General features: G+C 44.1%; 1 non-coding gene across 1 annotated transcript; it reads right to left on the reverse strand.

Moving 5' to 3' along the window:
* Positions 1–5,415: 5,415 nt before the first annotated feature.
* Positions 5,416–5,553, reverse strand: LOC119944927. Its single transcript, XR_005456068.1, has one exon. It is a non-coding gene; the product is annotated as a small nucleolar RNA SNORA7 (small nucleolar RNA).
* Between the last annotated feature and the right edge of the window lie 632 nt (positions 5,554–6,185).

The following is a 6,185-nucleotide window of genomic DNA, read 5'->3' on the forward strand; positions in this document are numbered from 1 at the left end:
TGTGTGCAGAGTGCCATACTAAACACTTGGGAGATTACAGTACAATGAAGTTGGTAAACACGTTCCCTGCCCCCAAGGAGTTTAATTCTGGACTATAATTTTCACATCTATTTAACCTGAATTATCTACAGACTTCTATGAATTTATACGCTCTGAGCCTCTCTCTGTCCCCTCAAAGGTGTAAGGGAGAAATGATCTGATTTAAGGAACCCTCCAAGGGACAGGAAATAGGAATGTACACAACAACCACAGAGCATTGGGAAGCGAGGAACGGAACACCTATTTTCTAAATCTGAAGGATGAGCTTTTTTGGTATTACACTCCCTCCACCCTCACATTTTCCTGAGATGAAGTATTGCTCCATTTAACTTTTTTTGCAGTGCCGGCAAACCGGGAAAATTCTTTGGCTACAGTATATCATCTCAGGGTACTTCCAGTGTGTTAAAGGAAAAGTTTGGATGACTCAAAAAAATTATATTTTCTTTGCAAATTTGATTATTCCAAATAACATTTATTGAGGGTTGAGTGTGTGCCATGTACTCTACTAGACTCAACGTGAAGAACAGAATTTATTCAATTGTATTTATTGACCACTTACTGTGTGCAGAGCACTGTACTAAGCGTTTGGAAAGTACAAGTCGGCAACATATAGAGACGGTCCCTACTCAACAACAGGCTCACAGTCTAGAACAGCACAGAATAGCACAGTTACGTGTTCCCTGCCCTAAAGGAGCTTCCTTTCTATGTGGCCTATTGAAAACAGCATGGGCCTTGGCGTCAGGTATTCTGGATTCTAATCCGTGTTCAGCCGCTTGCCAACTGTGTGACCTTGGCTAAGTCATTTAACTTCTCTTTGTCTCAGTTTCTTCACCTGTAAAATGGAGATGAAATAGCTGTCTTCTTTCCCCAGCCCTTAGACTGTGAACCCCATCTGGAATAGGAACCATGTCTGATGTGTTTATATTTACCTACCCAGTGTGGCTTAGTGGAAAGAGCACGGGCTTGGGAATCAGAGGACATGGGTTCTAATCCTGGCTCCACCCTCGACAGCCTTGTGACCAAGGGCAAGCCACTTAAATTCTCTGTGCCTGTTACCTCAACTGTAAAATGGGGATTAAGAGTGTGAGCCCCATGTGGGACAACCTGATTTCCTTGTATCTACCCCAGCACTTAGTCCTTGGTACATAGTAAGCACTTAACAAATACCATCATAATTAACGAATACCATCGTAATTATTACCCATGATGCTGCTGAGGATGAGTCTGACCCTGATCCTTGTATGCTTTTGTTTAATGGTGTGCATTTCAGACTGCTGTTGATTAACGGGGCAGGAAAAATAAGCTGCTTCATATTTTTAGTCTAAGAAACTTTCCTAGAACTACAAAAGAGACTAAAGGAACTAAAGAAAAAGATTTCATTAATTCTCATGAAAGCTTACGGAAATTATATCTGACCATCCCCCTCCTCTCTCTTGCTCTCTCTCTCTCTCTCTCCTTCCCTTCCTCTTTTCCTCTCTCCCTCTTTCCTTCCTTTTCTCTCCCTCTCTCACACTTTCTCTCACTCCTTCACCTCCTCCTTCCCTCTCTCACTCCTGAAGGGACCCTGTCAATATCATGGTAGGGAACAACGAACATCTCAGTCACCAAATTCAAGTTTCAATAAATCCACAGCACTTTCAAATTGACTGGGAGGCGGGGGTGGTCATAGGTCAGTTGTTGTCTCACTGGGATGAAAGAAACCCTCTATGGGTAGGCCAACTTCAGGGTGGAAATGGCATGGGTGATGAGAGTTTACCAAAATTTCCTGCTGGAAGTGTCCCAGACTGATTTAGGATTTATTCTAATATATTTATTGATAAAGCCAATACTTTTTTTTCATAATAATTTCTGTGACACTTTTTTTCTCATGGTAAGTGTTAAGCATTTTGTGCCAAGCACTGTTCTAAGGCCTGGGATAGGTACAAGATAAAAAGATCAGACACAGTCTCTGTCCCACTTCGGGTTAACAGTCTAAGGAGAAAGGGGAAGAGGTATTTAATCCCCATTTTACAGATGAGTAAACTGAGGCGCAGATCAGTTACGTATCTTGCCTGAGGTCATATAACAGGCAAGTAGTAGAGATGGATTTAGAACCCTAGGCTACATACTCCGAGGCCCTCTGCTCTTTCTGCCCCATTAGGTAATTAATGCTATTAAGTGTTAGCAACATGTGAAGTCCTGTATTAGTTGTCGAGAAGGCTATATGGAGATTGATTCAAGATAAATGCCTAATACAGAGCCCTGCACTCAGTAAGTTTGCAATAAATACCATTGATTAATCTGAGCCCTCTGTGACATGGAGCTGACAATCCATAAAGGGAGAAGGATGAACACAAAGAAATAACCTTACCCTAAGAAGTCACCTTCCCCCAATCAAAGGTATTTAAGTGATTACAGTATGCAGAGCACTGTACTAAGAACATGGGAGAGTCCAATACAACATAGTTGGCAGAGGTATCCCCTGCCCACAAGTAGCCGACAAATTAGTGTAGCCTGGTGGAAAGAGCCCAGGCTTGGGAGATAGAGGACCTGGATTCTAATGTTGGCTCAGCCACTTGTCTGCTGTGTGACTATGGGCGAGTAACTTAACTGCTCTGTGCTTTCTTTCCTTATCTGCAAAATGGGGATTTAATACCTGTTCTCCCTCCTACTTAGTCTACAAGCTCTATATTGGACCTGATGATCTTGTATCTACCAAAGCCCTTAGTACAGTGCTTGGGACATAGTAAGCACTTAACAAATACCACAATTATTGTTGTTGTTAGAGTGTGTCGGAACAGCTATGATTCCTTTCCTCAGGTTTTGCCCAAATGTATACAGACTTCTGTGATGCCGAATCCATGTGAATGGCTAGCCTGTGGCTACCAACTCCAGGGCTGAAGATCTAAGGACCAATTGGCCATTCTTAGCTGGTGATCCCACTCACAAAACAGAGTTATAAAAAGCATCAGGCAGTCATTCACTAATTGAGCACTTACTGTGTGCAGAGCACTGTACTAAGTGCTTGGGAGAGTACAATGTAACAATAAACAGACACATTCCCTGGCCACAAAGAGCTTACAGTCTAGAGGGAGCTTACAGAGATGTTACCATTCAAGAGCTGGGAAGGGGCTGAGGATGGTTTTTTTTTTTTTTAATGGCGTTTATTAAGTGCTTACTATGTGCAAAACACTGTTCTAAGCGCTGAGGAGGTTACAAGGTGATCAGGTTGTCCCACGGGGCTCACAGTCTTCATCCTCATTTTACAGATGAGGGAACTGAGGCCCAGAGAATTGAAGTGACTTGCCCAAAGTCACACAGCTGACAGTTGGCAGAGCTGGGATTTGAACCCCTGACCTCTGACTCCAAAGCCCGTGTTCTTTCCACTGAGCCGCACTGCTTCTCTGTTGATCCAGATGCAGCTTAATCAATCAATCATATTTATTGAGCGCTTACTGTGTGCAGAGCACTGCACCAAGGGCTTGGGAGCGTATACTATATCAGCTTTGGTAGACACATTCCCTGCCCACAAGGACTTCTCAGTCTAGAGGGGAGCCTTGGGCAAGTCACTTCACTTTTCCGGGCCTCGGTTACCTCATCTGTAAAATGGGGATTAAGACTGTGAGCCCCACGTGCGACAGGGACTCTGTCCCACCCGATTTGCTTGAGTCCACCCCAGCGCTTATTACAATGCCTGGAACATAGTAAGCACTTACCACAATTATTATTATTATTACTGTTAGTATTATGAGCTTGTTGGGACTCATCTCCAAATGCCATTTCCACCGGAATGGGCATAACCTCACAGTTTATTCATCTTTTCTACCCCAACCTAATCTCGGAGAATGTGATTGCTTATGTTAGGGCTAATGAGGCAGGAGGACTGGGGGTTGGGCAGAAAGGAGAGTGTTCAAAGTTGAGTCCACGCCATCTTCTCCAGAGTGGAAGACAGAAAGTCTTACTTCAACTCAAATGTGTCTGTCTTAGCGTTTTAATTAGAAGAGTTTGGTTTTAGTCATTGCATCCTCCGTGTGATCATTCCAAGCTGTTTACCCTCTAGCTACAGTCTTTTACAAGCAGCCAGTGAATTGAGATTAACTTCGGGAACTTGCAGAAAATCACGGATAATGTCTAAAGTGAAAATGAGTGGGCTGCAAACTTACGTAATTGCTTCCTATTTGAAGCGTTGGGAAGTAATTTGAAGTATTTAGAATTGTTTTAAAGCAATTTTTCAACTGTCACTTTTTAACTACGTTGAATAGCTGTATTTGAAGACCTTTCCTGTCCAAGTGGTGGGTCAAGGTTTGGTTGACAAGGGAAGGATTAAATATTCTATACCTGGTTGACTCTTTTAATTGGTGTGGAATTAAGTGCACAGCAGTTTCATATCCTCGGGCACAAGAGTAAGCAGAGAATTTTCATCGTTGCCATCATTTGCTGAATATCTACTGGATATAGAAGCAGCGTGGCTCAGTGGAAAGAGCACAGGCTTTGGAGTCAGAGGTCGTGGGTTCAAATCCCTGCTCCGCCACTTGTCAGCTGGGTGACTTTGGGCAAGTCACTTCACTTCTCTGGGCCTCAGTTACCTCATCTGTAAAATGGGGATGAAGACTGTGAGCCCCCCATGGGACAACCTGATCACCTTGTAACCTCCCCAGAGCTTAGAACAGTGCTTTGCACATAGTAAGTGCTTAATAAATGCCATCATTATTATTATTACCCTTGGCATTCCAGGGTAGGAGATAAAAATAAAGGAATGATGGTTCGGGGAGCCAGAGGACTAGAATTCTCATTCCAGCTCCACCACTACTTACTGTGTGACCTTGGGCAAGTCACTTTACCTCTGCGTAACTCAGTTTCTTCATCTGGGGATAAAATACCTGTTCTCCCACCTTCTGGAACTGTGAGTTCCATGTGGGACAGGGATTGTTTCTTATCTCTTCCATCAATCAGTCAATGGAAATTATTGAGCAATTCCTCTCTGCAGAGCTAGTTCCAAGTGGTTTTGAGAGTACAATACAACAGCATTGGTAGACACAATCCCTGCTCACAGGAGTTTACAGTCTACAGGGGGAGATGAACAAGCAAATAGAATAGATATCCATTCATTCACTCAATCATATTTATTGAGCACTTACTGTGTGCAGATCGTTATACTAAGCGCTTAGGAGAGTCTTGTCTTATACCATCAAGTCGTTTCTGACCCATAGCGACACCATGGACACATCTCTCCCAGAACGCCCCGCTGTCCATCTGCAATCGTTCTGGTAGTGGATCCTTAGAGTTTTCTTGGGAAAAATATGGAAGCGGTTTACCATTGCTCCTCCTGTGCAGTAAATTAGAGTCTCTCCCTTGGTTCTCTCCCATGCCGATGCTGCCCAGCACACGTGAGTTTTGACTTGTAGCAAATTACCTGCCACTCACTAGCCACTGGCCAAGCTAGGAATGGAATGAGTAGGCCTCTGCTTGACTCTTCCTCCCATAGCCGACACGGGTAGAATACTGGAAACTCTCCAGGTGAGACCCTGAGAGGGGGCTTAGGAGAGTACAATGCAACAATAAACAATCACATCCCCTGCCCACAATGAGCTTATTTTCTAGAGTCTGGGAGACAGACATCAATACAAATAAATAAATTACAGATATGTACATAAGTGCTGTGGCGTTGGGAGGAGGGAAGAGCAAAGGAAGCAAGTCAGGTTGACACGAGGAGAAAGAGGGAGAGAAAGAGGAAAACAAGAGAGAGAGGAAAACTGGGGGCTTAGTCTGGGAAAGCCTCTTGGAGGAGATGTGTGCCTTCAATAAGGCTTTGAAGGCAGGAAGAGTAATTGTCTGTCAGATTTGAGGAGGGAGGGCATTCCAGGCCAGGGGCAGGATGTGGGTTAGGAATCGGCAGTGAGATAGGCAAGACTGAGGCACAGTGAGAAAGTCAGCATTAAAGGAGTGAAGTGTGTGGGTTGGGTTATAGAAGGAGAGTAGTGCGGTGACTTAGGAGGTGGTGCTTTAAGGCCAAATGGTGAGAAGTTTTTGTTTGATGCGGACGTGGATGGGCAACCACTGGAGCTTTTTGAGTGGGATGACGTCCCAAACATGTTTGTAGAATGATGACCCGGGCAGAGGAGTGAAGTATGGACTGGAGGGGAGAGAGACAGGAGGTTGGGTAGTCA

Source organism: Tachyglossus aculeatus, chromosome 23 (assembly GCF_015852505.1).
Source record: "Tachyglossus aculeatus isolate mTacAcu1 chromosome 23, mTacAcu1.pri, whole genome shotgun sequence".
Lineage (NCBI taxonomy): Eukaryota > Metazoa > Chordata > Mammalia > Monotremata > Tachyglossidae > Tachyglossus > Tachyglossus aculeatus.